This window comes from Mustela lutreola, chromosome 1, assembly GCF_030435805.1.
Source record: "Mustela lutreola isolate mMusLut2 chromosome 1, mMusLut2.pri, whole genome shotgun sequence".
Classification (NCBI taxonomy): Eukaryota; Metazoa; Chordata; class Mammalia; order Carnivora; family Mustelidae; genus Mustela; species Mustela lutreola.
The window spans coordinates 37,082,598-37,096,005 of NC_081290.1; the positions used below are offsets into that span (position 1 = coordinate 37,082,598).

The following is a 13,408-nucleotide window of genomic DNA, read 5'->3' on the forward strand; positions in this document are numbered from 1 at the left end:
CTCATGGGTTTCCTCCAGACCTGGTCTCCTACCTGAGGGCCATGCTCCGAGCCTCTCTGGCCAGCAGACACAGCCTCTTCCTGGTCAGGGCTTGGCCTTCGCTCACACACCCGGGGATTTCCCTCCCCAGTGGCATTCCTTCCCTCACTGAGGCAACTGCGTCCCAGGCTGTGTGACCGTGGACGGAAAGGGTGGGTATTTATACCCAACCCCTGCCTGCCCGTATCTAGGATTTCCTTCCTTATATGAAGATTCCTAATAACAAATCCAATATATTTCTTTTTTCATATGTCCTGTCCACATCCACATCTTGCTTTGAGCGACAAGCTCTTCTGTTTCCAGGAGCGAAAATGGAATATTCTTTGTCTGGTGTGACATGTGAAAATGGGGGGGCCAGGAGAGGTGAGGCGGAATATATGCTCTTTTGAAATAAGACTGAGTTCAAAATGGACAGTCTACCTGCTTTCTCCTCCCCCCTCAACTTTGACAACAGCTAGCTTGAAGGCAAGGGCTAAGTTGTCAGGTGCTTTTTATTACTTAGTAGAATCAAAATCTGCTTTCTCTTTGGAATATAAAAAAGCAACAGAGAAGCAAAGGGCAAATCCTTTGCAACCATCACCTGGTTTACACAGGGGAAAAGCAAATACCATTAGGATGGTATGTCCGCCTGCTGCAGGCGCCCGCCCGCGGAGTCCTGTGTTGGGGGTTGACTCTGCCCTGCGTTTTGTGTTGAAGTTAAACAGTCCTGTGTTTGAGGATGGACTCACTAATGCTCTGTCAGTTACTAGTTAAGTGTCCTTGTTGGAAAATCCTGTTCCATGAGGGGGAACGTGGTGAGGGTTGGGGGAGGTGGGAAGACCACGAAGAGTCACTCTTCTGCCACTGTGCAGAAGAAGAGACACAGAAAAAGGCTCAGCCCAGCTGCCAGGGCTGCCTGTGAACAGGGACAGTCCTAAGGAGTGACAGAGGCAAAGGAAAGAAGAACCGAGTTGGTTCCTCTTTCCAGTTGTCCTCTACTGGCCAAATTAGGAACAACTGAGCATCAAAATAAATCCTACAGATACAAAGGATTATAACCCACTGCATAAAACGAGGACTTGTGAATCTCGCTGATAGAAATTTTAAAAAGGGAGATTTCTGCCTTGTAAGTAGAAAGCCAGCTGACACACACACAAGGGATAATGGGACCAGAACAATCACCACCATAACAGTACATGACTCCAGCAAGAACCAATGCGTGCTGAGACTAGTGGGTAAGAGTTTGAGGGGAACAGAATGGCTAGTTTCAGCATCTCCCCAGCACATGCTTCAGGCTCAAACAGTATGTGGGCTGTGAAGAAACCAAGCACGCAGCACCTGCGACCGATAACCAAAGGGAACACTGCCTGCGATCAATGAGACCAACCAGCTCCAGGTGCCCCCGATGGGACGTGCTGGGAACTCAGTACCACGTCTCTGGTTTTCCTGCCAAAATAACGTAAACTGGGTGGAGGAGTGAAGCGACATCTGTTAAGCCCAAATGGAGAGATATTCTGCAAAACAGCTGGCCTGTACTCTGAATAGTAGAAAAGGCAAAGACCGAGGAGCCACTCCGGATTAAAGAAGACTAAGGAGATACGATGGCCCAAATGAAATGCACATGCTTTTTGCTAAAAGGTCATTTTTGACACAGTTGCTGAAATCTGAAAAAGGCCTGTAGATTAGGTAACAGTATTAAGTCAGTATTAATTTCCTGATTTTGACCAGAGCACTGGGGTATATAAGAGAATGTCCTTGTTTTTAGGAAACACACAGGCAAGGATTAAGGAGGAAAGGGCATGAGGTCTATAAATTTTAAAATGATTTAGAAACAAAATTGGGTGCGTGTGTGCATGTGTAGAGAAAGAGAGAGGACCAAGCTAATGTGGTAAATGTTAACTTTTGGGGATTGTGAGTCGAGGGTATAGGAAGGTTCTCTGAACTTTTCTGACAGTTTTTCAGTAAATCTGACGTACTGTCAGAATGAAAAGTTCAAAGAAAAAAAATGGGAAATTAAAAAAAAAAAAGCACCAATCTAATGTCAGCTCTCATTCTGTGTATCCCTAGACTAGGACCAACCACTGATGGGAAATCACTGATCTTAAGATATTCCCTAAAAGGAAGCCCAGGGGAAAGGTTTTGAAAGGGAGGTCCCCAAAAGCCCACCAATTTTTTCTGGATTTAGTTATTCTGAGTATATCCTGAAGACCTTCCCTCAGTAACCAGTACCAGGCACCTGGAGGTCAAGGGATGGTTCCTGTCCTCCGCGGATATCTTAGAGGGGACGAGTGCTTTGGCGTCCTCTGCTGTCTGCCTCCCCTTCCCATCCCAAGCTCCTCGCAGGCAACGCCTAACTCCCGGCAGGATCTAGCACCCACAGGCCCTTTGCACTTGCTATTCAAATGAAGAAATGCCTGCTGAGGGATAGGTATGAATGAAGGATGAGTAGATTTTCTACCTGAGGTCACACTACCCAGTGGCCCAAAACAAAGACCCGAGTGCAGGAGCTGAGAGAGATGGGTGGGACTCAATTCCTCCCTTTTTGGCTGGGGAAGCTGAAAAACCTCCCTTGGGTCATTCTCAGGGTCAAGGGCGTTCTGCTCCAAGGGTTCTAGTCCACGAGCGAGCGGTAGAGGCAGCTTCGGGGAAGTGGTCTGAGTTGATTGAAATTGGAATGCTTGGGAAAGAGACACGAAATTAAACACTTAAATTTCCAGCTCCGTTTTTGAAAAAACCAACTCACCAGTGTTTACAAAACAGTTGGGGTTTCATGTAACCTGGGCAGCAGGTGAAGTTGACAAATATTTAGTGAGTCGTTTCTGGGTACTGAGCTCCTGGGCTCAAGAGGAATGAAGGATAATATTCGGCAGGTGCTTTCTAGGCTAAATACGAGATGGCCTGCCCAACTTCCCTGACCGCTGAATTCACAACAGAAAAGAGACAAGAAGTTACATTCTAAGACTACTCAATCCATTTCCTCCTTTTTGGATAGCCTTGGAAAACTCTTGGTGTGTTTCCTTTTCTCCTGAAGAGGCTGAGCTTGGCTGATTTTGGAGAACCTGAAAAACTATACAAGGACCTTTTTTATTACCAGCACCATCAAAGAGTCTGTTTTACACGTCCTCAATAGTTGATGTACGGGACACCAGGGCAGCTCAGCCCATTAAGGGCCTGGCTCTTGGTTTCAGCACAGGTGATGATCTCAGGGTTGTGAGATCAAAACTTGAGCTGGGCTCTGCCATCAGTGGAGAGTCTGCTTGAGATTCTCTCTTCCTCTCCCTCCCACTCCCTCTCTGACTCAAATAAATAAAAATAAATAAAATCTCCTATAGTTGATGTGCTACGATATATGCTAGCATCGTCCAGAACTGAGTTCGATGGGATATCGATGTGCAGAAATGTCTTTGTAGGTTTTTCCCCTCAGAAAGGGGTCCCTGGTCAGATAGGTTTGGAACAATAGAGATTAAGTTTAAAGATGAAGGGGGCCTGGGTGGCTCAGTCGGTTAAGCGTCTGCCTTCTGCTCAGGTCATGATTCCAGGGTCCTGGGATGGAGCCCTATGTCAGGCTTTCCACTCAGCGGGGAGGCTGCTTCTCTCTCTCCCTATTTCCTTCTCCCTGCTCATTCTCCTTCTCAAATAAATAAAATTAAAAAAAAAAAATTAAAGGTGAACACATTCGTGGTTTTGAATAAGAACTATTCTACCTTGTTGACTTCAGTATCTCCCCAAACTATTTAACCACAGAATTCCCCCACCCCCTGCAAAAGAGTTATTAACAATCAACAAAACTTCTGTTTTGTGAAATATTTTGGAAAGAACAACAGTCGAAATGACAGTCCTAATTATCAGACTAAAAGTGTCATATGGCATCTGATGGGAACCAGCCAGGCAAAGTTACATGTTAGCAACAGCTCCCGCACCAGGTGCACAGACATGGGAAACTTTGTGGTCCCTTGACCACAAAAACAAACTTTGTGGTCTCTTAACTCCTTAGTTTCTTTATCTGCAAAAGGAGTCCATGACCTCAAAGCTCTCCTCCAAATCTGATAACCTAAAAGGTGACTCAGTGAACAAAGGGGACTTCCCTCATGACTCCCTCCTCAACTTGGTTTACGCACAGTTGCCTCCTTGAATCCTGAGGTAAGGCGGGCACCAGTAGGACGCCACCAGCTCAGGGGCCCGACCAAATACAAAAAGCTTCCCCTCCTTGTGCTTCCTCAGGCCCCGGGTTTTCTGGCTCATTCCCTCACATGTGCGGCTTTTTGGCAGGGGTCTCCTCAGCCTCTGTCCAGGGAGTCCCGAGGGAGAGGACGTGTAACAGCAAAGCTGTTGAGGTGAGGACTCCAATCTCAGGGACCACCCTGTGAGGCTGGAGGAGGGGAGCTGCTGGGTCCCCAGTCTCCACTGGAGAATGCAGGAGGGGAGGAGGCATGGGCTCCCGGGCTGGAGGTTGAGTTCTCAGGAGCCAAGAAACCAGTCAGTCTCCGAGGATGAAATGTCAGGTTGAAACAGCTGTATCTTGATGAGAGGCTGTGCTGGGCCCACTCAGATCGTATTATTTAGAGGGCTGCCTTGTTGGCCTTTCCTATGGCTGTTCTGACCGGTGTGTTTACCTGAGGAGGTTGTCTACACTGTTCCTGCGGTGCTTCATTGCACGAGCTCTGGGCAACAAGCCAGGTCCTGGTCCCATGACTTTACTCCTGCTGGAGCCACAGGATCCTGGGTGTCTGTGTTAATTGTGGAACAGTAAGACTTTTCCAACAGTGAGAATGTCACTCCATTTTTCCTCTCCTTGTGGTCCATAGACTGGCAAACCACATCTCTCTAATGGATCTTAAAAACAGTTCTATGAGGCGCCTGCATGGCTCAGTGGGTTAAGCATCTACCTTCAGCTCAGGTCATGATCTCAGGGTCCTGGGATCAAGCCCCACATCAGGCTCTCTGCTCAAATGGGGAGCCTGCTTCCCCCTCTCTCTGCCTGCCTCTCTGCCTACTTGAGATCTCTCAGTCTCTGTTAAATAAATAAATAAAATCTTAAAAAACAAACAAACAAAAAAACAGGTCTATGGCCCTTCTTTCTATTCAAATTCTATTCTATTCTATTCTATTCTATTCTATTCTATTCTATTTCTATTCGGTACCCCCTCAGATCCTGTGGGCTAGCCCATGTGTGAGCTGGTTTTGGAGACCCATCTTTCGGATGAGGGTACGTGGCCATGACCTAGGAAGTGAAGACAAGTGACACCATGTTTTCTTTCCTGAGGTGGTCACTGGTCTGCTGTCCTTAAGACAGACGTTTCGTGAATGATCACAGTCATTACATGGTGTCTCCGCTGATTCCACGGCTCTCCAACGAATCCCTAGTGTGTACCGGGCAGTGGAGCAGGTTCTGGGAAAACAAAGGCGTGCAGGTGTTCCCTGAGAACTTCTAGTCTTGAATATGTGGGTATGGTGGTGGTGGCAGCGGGGTATCTGTGTGGGGTGGGATGGCATTTAGGTAAATGTTCGGGAAGATTCATCGCAGCATACCGGCATTTCAGCCGGGTGTTTAAAGGAGCAATCTAGGCGCCGACTTGCCAATTTCCATTCTCCCACCACCACTTCCTAGCTTTGTGACCTCGAGGCAAATTTCTTAGCTTCTTCAAGCTTTAGCTGACAAACCTGCAACATGGGAATGGTAACTGTTCCAGCTTGCCAGGACAGTTTTGAAAAATTAAATGAGCTAGAAATTTGTAAGGCATTTACTATAGTGTCCGGCATACTGTTAGTACTTGTGAGTATTTAGACAGGTAGTTAATGTTTCAGTGTTTACTATGCATCAAATACTGTTTTAGGAACTTTCTTTCTTTTTTTAAAAAAATATTTTATTTATTTATTTCATAGAGAGAGAGACAGCGTGCACATGCAGGAGCAGGGAGAGGGGCAGAGGGAAAGGGAGAAGCAGATACCCAACTGAGCAGGGAGTCCGATGTGGCACTCGATTCCAGGACCCTGGGATCATGACCTGAGCTGGAGGATGACGACCAACTGACTTGAGCTACCCAGGCACCCCTGTTTTAGGAACTTCCGTGTACTCATCCATTTTAACTTTTCAACAATCTTCTAAGGCGGGAACCACTGTTTTATAGATAAGTCAAGGGATGTAAATTAGAAAGTGGTACAGTGTAGCTATTAATGCTGTTGTTCTAATTCTCATTATTGTTAAAGTTTCCTGGCATATGTCTTGGTAGGTTCTGTTGATTTCTGAGTCCACTGGATTATACAACAAGCTGTGGTTTGGGAATCCAGTAGCTTTTGCAAAAGGGAACTAGATCCTATTAATTTGGGCTGGGACCGAATTTTATAGGTGTGCTTGCCTCTGTGACCACCAGATGGCAGTACAGAGCAGTTGGTTAATCTACATTGGCTGGGGACTGTGTGTGGGAAAGGCCTCTGAGAGACAAGGTGTAGGACATAAAGAGTGTAGGCGCTTTGCTCTGGGGCAAAGTTAGGGAGTAAGTGATGCGGTAAATATTTCAGATAGTGGACCGTCACCTGTAAGTCTCGGTGGCCATGGCACCACCTTATGGCAGGGCCTCCTGTAGCTTGGCCCAGCCCGAGGTTTATTCAGTAATCTGGCCACATCGTGGTGGGGTCAAAGGGCTCCCGCAATTCTACTGAGACCACGGTTGACCCAAAGACAGCTCAACAGATCCCCAGATCGGAGAGTCTGGGTAGCTCCCTTCCACCTGTACGTCTGAAGAATAATTCTGTGGAAGTGGCCAGGGAGGAAGGAGCTTGTGGAGTACAGAGTTACAATTCCTTCCCCCCAGATGTGGTGCTGCTGGGCCGTCCATGTGGCTGCCTCTCCCTGTGGCCATCCTGGCCATCCCTGTGCTCCCCCAGACTGTGCGGGCTAGCCCATGTGTGAGCTGGTTTTGGAGACCCATCTTTTGGATGAGGGTATGTGGCCATGAACTACGAAGTGAAGACAAGCCACAATATCACACATGGGACAATTTTATAGGTGCGTTTGGGGGGGATGTTTGGGGGGATGCAGCTCATTATTTCTAATTAAACATAAATTCAGGATATTGTGTGTTTGATACTGGAATTAGACAGAAGGCATACAGGAATTTCCAGTCTGTGAGTAGCCTGGGTCAGCCCTCTTGATACCTCACCAGTGGGAACTATTTTAGGGGAAAAGTCTGAGTAGCTCTGCTCTGTTCTCTGGAGTGCACATTCCTAAGAGTAGACTTCTGTTTGGAGCAGATGCGATGTGATCCCTTATTGGATCAAGGCCGGGGTGTGCGTGGGGAACCTGGTGGATCCCTCAGAGGGCCCGGGCTACACCTGGGTCTGGGTGGGGCCCGCGAATCTGTATTTCTAACAAGCACCCAGGTGATGCTCATGCTTTCTGGGGACCACACTTCAAGAATCGGTGCTTTACTGCAGTAAGGATGCCAAGGCAGTCTAGGCCTCTTAATTTTCGTCAGAAACTCATACCTGTCATTGCTGTTCCCAATCCCATCCCCAACTGGGGCAGTTTCCAAACGTCTTAAGTTTCTAAAAACTGTTTTTCAGAATTTGCATTGAAACACTTTCTAAATTATATTCGGTCTATTATCCTTCTCTATGGGAGTTGTAACGGGGAAAAGCTAAAATAACCAAGTATCTCAAAATATGGGATCCACTTGAACGACCTCATGTTTAGTAACTGGGACATAACTGGCACAAATCTATGACAGGGGGCTGGCTGATCCACGGCCTGTCTGCTGTGAGATCCGTGCCTGCCTCCTCCTGCTGGCTCCACATCCCAGGGCAGGGCAATGCCTAGGAGCCCCGGCCCTCTGGGTCTGGGTGGGTCCCACCGATGGAAGGTGCTGGTGGACGAGCAGAGGAGGAAGATGGGAGAAGGCAGGGTATTTCTCCCTTTGTCTCTCTCGCTGCGTGGACGGTATCCAGTGCATCCCGGCACGGACCGAATCTCCTTCACAGCCTTCCATGGCTCCGGCCACTGGCCCAGCACCCGGGTCTGCGCCTCCCCCTATGGTGCTCCTGTCTTCCCACCTTAACCATCTCTGTGTTTGCCTCACCAGCTGGTTTCCCAGCTCTGCCAACGGGCTCTAACTTCCCTTTGTTTGAAAGGAGAGATTCCTGTTTCTGACCGGACCTAGCCTCATACAAACAGTATCCTGCTCAAAGGCTTTCTAGCTCAGCCACTGGAGAATATACAGCGACAGTATTGGATTCTGCAAAACCTGGTATTCTTGAATGTAGATATGGTTGCTTGCTGCACGCCTGACACAGGGCGGCTCGTGGGGGATGTCAGTGATGGCCGGGGAAGGGATGTAAGCCCCTCCGTCATCTCCATCAAGTTCTCTTCCCTTTCTCAGCACAAATCAGTCTGTCTTCTGTACAATGTGACTTCCTTACAAGTCTCCTGTCTTCCCTTCCAAGCTCTTAAACCCCTCCTATATCCATATATGGGTATTCTAAAACTGCCACTGGAAAAGGGATCAGGGAAGAAGAACCTTCATGCTATTTTTAGTAATCTATGAAAATACTCAACATCATTGATGGGTGTAGGTGACGGTGGTTAATAATAAACTTACAGACGTTCTTTATGGCTGCTAAAATAAGGAAGTTGTTCTCTGTTATTAGTATAGGCACTGGGCCGTATCGACCCATTGGTCATCATCAATATAGTGTCAGGAAGCTGATTTGTAATATGCCCCTAAATGCTTCAGTGAGGCTCCAAGTCAACAGCTTAAGACAAATATCTAAAACTCTTAGCAGCAGTAATCTAGATATCCCCCTGGGCCTATCAAAGTGCTTTTGCAATGTATGCTGAGGAAGTCAATGCAGATTATCACAGACAGCTCTGCGGAGAAAGTGACTGGGACCATAATATGGACTCAACTAATATCTACATAATCTCATTGAAAATAACAGATTTTCCTCGGTGATGTGGACTTAGATGTTTCCCCCAAATTCTGTTCCTTGGGTAGAATCTTGTTGGCCGATGAGCTAATAGACCATGCCACTGAAAACCAAACCAAGTGTGCCGGTCAGGGATAATCACTGCAGCACCAAGATTTGGACTCAACTGAAGATGGTGGGGGTAGGGGTGGGGGCGGGAACCATGACCTTCTGAATGAGTTTTACTTTCCAAGAATTTGAACAAGTGCATTTTGGAGCATCTTCACATAATAGCATTATAGTTTCTTTGAGAAGATTTTAAAAATCTGAAATGAAGATGATGTGTTTCACTTAACACAAGCAGTTCTGTCTTTCTCACGTGTGATCAGGGGATACCCTTCTGGCATACTCTGGGCCATCATGGTAACAGTATCAAAGGGCAAAATATCTAATCTCAGTGTGCTGGGCTCATCTACTGACTTCGGTTCAAGCTGAATAGGAAGCCCAGCATCACCCATCTTTAGTAGGGGATCTGCTTAGAAACATAAGAGATATTGTCATTAGCACACGATTGCTTTCATTTTCTGGCCACATTAGGGATCAGACAAAGAACGTGTATAAAATCATAGAGGGGGTCGAGGAGAAGAAGAGGAAGAACTTGGAAATCCAGTATGCAGAAGACAGTCTAGCACTGTAATTATGGGAATGGGCTCTGGAGTCAGAATCTGGATTGGCCTGTTCAAAGCTGGGTCACCTCCAGTGAGCCATTTAACTTCTCAGTTTGCCAGTCATCAGATGGGGAACACAGTAGGTAATCTCGCAGGGTTCCTATTTTAAGATTGCGTGATTTAGGGGCACCTGCGTGGCTCAGTTGTTAAGCTGTCTGCCTTCAGCTCAGGTCATGATCCCAGGGTCCTGGGTTCAAGCCCCACATTGGACTCCCTGCTCAGCAGGAAGCCTGCTTCTCCCTCTTCTACCCTCCCTGCTTGTGTTCCCTCTCTCACTGTGTCTCTGTCGAATAAATAAAATCTTAAAAAAAAAAAATTCAAGTGATTTATGGGGACCCGGGTGGCTCAGTTGGTTAACTGTCTGCCTTCAGCTCAGGTCATGATCCCGGGGTCCTGGGATCGAGCCCCACATCGGGCTCCCTGCTCAGCAGTGAGTCTGCTTGTCCCTCTCCTGCCCCTCTCCCTGCTCATACTCTCTCACATTCTCTCTCTCAAATAAATAAAATCCTTAAAAAAAAAAAAAAAAAGACCACATTATTTAAACACGGTGATGGGTCTGGTAGAGTGGGTCTAGTAAGTAGAAAGTTCTTAAATGTTGACTGCTCTCATGTTCATGGTCGTCTGTGAGAAGATTCTGGAACCACGGGCTGCTAGTTGTGTTTAGGTACTGTGAATAGAAATGAGCGATGTTCTGAGCGTATCCGCCCTGGAGCCGTGTGGGAATCGGGGCACATCTCCGACACATGGTATGCTTCCTACTTGGGACACAGCTTTATCTGGGAGTGGGGAGAGGTCTGGAAGAAACATGAAGTGTTTAGAAAAAGCTAAGTTCTGGCAATGATGAGGAAGCCTTAGAGGAGGCGACGTGGACCCAAGTTTATACCATACGGTGAGCCTTGTACTGCTACTGATAATGACAGCTTTAGAAGCAAGCCTAGTTCAGAACTGATGCTTGGAATCACCTAGTTCTAAGTCCTGTTATCTTAAAGACTGCCCGAATCTTAGAGAACATCCCATTCAGTCACCTCATTTTACACATGTACTCCGGACTCAAGGCTAGAAGCACAAACTGGTCAGAGGACAAGAAAAAACAGATGGTCCCATACTTTAGATGACTCCTCCATACGCAAAACTGAACCCCCAAGGTGTCTTGGAAGTACAGGAAACACAGTTTGTGTGCTTGAAGAGACTGAGCATGGTTCTAAGGCCTCAGTTATCCCTCAGCACCAAACTGCAAGCAGTACACTCTGCTAGTTATTAGCACACAAAGAGACAGAAAAGATCTTTGCTGTTGGTTAAAGGGCTCACCATCCATCATGCAGCATATATTTTATGAGCAGCTATTATGTGCCAAGTGCTGAATTCAACTTCAGGAATCTGGAAAGAATTTACAGTCTAGCAAGGGAAATATGTTATAAGAAACAAATAAGCATGGGGCACCTGGGTGGCTCAGTCGGTTAAGTATCTGCCTTTGGCTCAGGTCATGACCCCAGGGTCCTGGGTTCGAGCCCCACAACGGGTTCCCTACTCAGTGGGGAGTCTGCTTCTCCCTCTCCCTCTGCCTGCTGCTCTCCTTGCTTGTGCCCTTTCTCTCTGTGTTGAATAAAATAAATAAAATCTTAAAAAAAAAAAGCAGATGAATAGTCTAGTGTTAACACAACTGAAACGCATTACCCACTATTGCATTAAGGAGCACCTAAGTAATCCTGGGAAGATTAAGAAAGGCTTATGGGCAAAGGTGAGCAGAGCAGATAATGGTGCTGGCGGAGTTCGGGACCACATTCCAGGGGGGAATGAAACCTGAAGGCAGGAATGCAGCCTCTTACACTGTCTCTCTTAGACACCCTCTTCTCTCCACATGCACTGCCATTGCCCCGCCCATAACATTATCCTCTCCTCACCTGCATCCACCTGACACACTGGACATACAGAAGTCACATGATCTTGTTAGGACACAAATCCTAATCATATCACTCTCCTTACTTATAAAACTTTTCAAAGGTGCCCAATGCCCTCAGAATATTTAATAACATATTATAATCATGATGATGATAAAAAATATCAAACTTACATAGAGCTTCCTAGGTACCTGGTGTTAATCTACTTGCTTTATGGGTCTAATTGATCCCCATTATTTTTTTTTGATCCCCATTATTTGTGGATTCCTTATTTGTTTGAATTCATCTAACTTGCTAAAATTTATCGGCAATCCACAAAGAAATATTCACTGTGCTTTTACAGCGACTCGCAGGCATGGGCCCAGTGGCAAAACATTTGAGTTGTCTGATGGGCATGTTTCTACTAAACTCAAACAAGGCGATGTTCCACCATCTTGTTTCAGTTCCTCATAATAAAATCTTTCAGTGGGAAGACTTAGATGGGTCATGCTCATTTCACATGTTCTAGAACTGTATCCTGAAACAACACAAGTAAAAAAGGAAATAACGAAATTCTACTCAAATCTGAATGAAGCCAGAAAGAAATGGATTTAAGGGATTACTCAGTTTGCTGGCTTTAACATTTCTGAATTAAAAGACAAAACAAAACAAAACAAAAAAACAACTGTCATGAAAGACCGAGTAATAGAAAATTTAATGGAAAACAGAAAGAACAGAACCTTCTTCCCAAAGCATTAAGAAAATAACTTACCTGTTGTGGAGATTGTCCATTAGGTTTCTCTCAAAGTTTAACTTCTCTTCCTGCAACAAGAAAAAAGTTGCAAATTGAGTCTGCAAGTTGTCTCCTGTTCACAGCCAAGTTACATCTTGGAAGTGATAGCAGACAGCACATCTCGAGGGGGTGCTAGGCAGCGATGTGGGGGAATGGCGTTCCTGGCCCAGGAAGACAAGTGGCCTGGGTCTACAGCCTAACTGCTGTCAATCAACAATCAATTAACAATCCACCCAAATGTCAGTGTTTTTCCTCTATAAAATAATGTCGTGCAAGTTAAAGGGCACGATGTGGAAGCAGTCTACCACGTGCTAGACACGCTGGGACTGTTCAATAACCGAAAATTATAGTCATTATTTAATAAACATCACATGACAACACACCTCTGCTGGGTGAAGCTTCAACTAAACAGAAAAATAATTCAAAGAATTTGCTTCCTAGAGACATATCAGTCAAAGTTTCAATGAATACATGTAAAATATTTTAATAAAATACATAATTTAGAAAATAGCTTTGCTTAGTGAAACTAATGATACATAGAACTTGAGAAAGTAAAGCTAATGTTCAGATTTTTACCAACTTCTCGGTGATTATTAGAATAACTCACTTATATACAGACACAACTTTTTCAAGAAATGCTCTTAGCCCATTCCCAAGTAAATAACTTCTTGAGATCATGACTTCTGCCTCAGATTTGGCATGCAGTATAGGGAAGGTTATATCCTTTTGGTCACTCATTTTCATTTTCTTGTCAGTAATGTGTTTTCACTAAGTGTTGTTGCTTATTGTTGAATAATTTGTTAAAATTGAATACACTGCCCAAATGCCACATGATTCTATTCTTTTTTTTTTTTAAGATTTTGTTTGTTTGTTTATTTATTTATTTATTGAGAGAGGGAGAACATGAACAGGAGGAGAGGCAGAGGAAGCAGCAGATTCCCCACTGAGCAGGGAGGCCCAATGCAGGGCTTGAACCCAGGACCGTGGGATCATGACCTGAGCCTAAGGCAGATGCTTAACCAACTGAGCCACCAGGCACCCCATGATTCTATTATTCTTAGTTTTTATGACAGTGTTCATAATTCAACTCA

The 13,408-nt window shown here is 45.6% G+C and overlaps 1 protein-coding gene across 3 annotated transcripts in view; it reads right to left on the reverse strand.

Moving 5' to 3' along the window:
* Positions 1–13,408, reverse strand: part of C1H4orf19 (chromosome 1 C4orf19 homolog) — an 85,301-nt gene that overhangs the window by 6,738 nt on the left and 65,155 nt on the right. For all 3 annotated transcript variants that reach the window (XM_059163778.1, XM_059163795.1, XM_059163786.1), the window contains exon 2: positions 12,297–12,346. The gene's annotated coding sequence lies outside the window, so the exon portion shown is untranslated. The remainder of the gene's footprint in view (positions 1–12,296; positions 12,347–13,408) is intronic.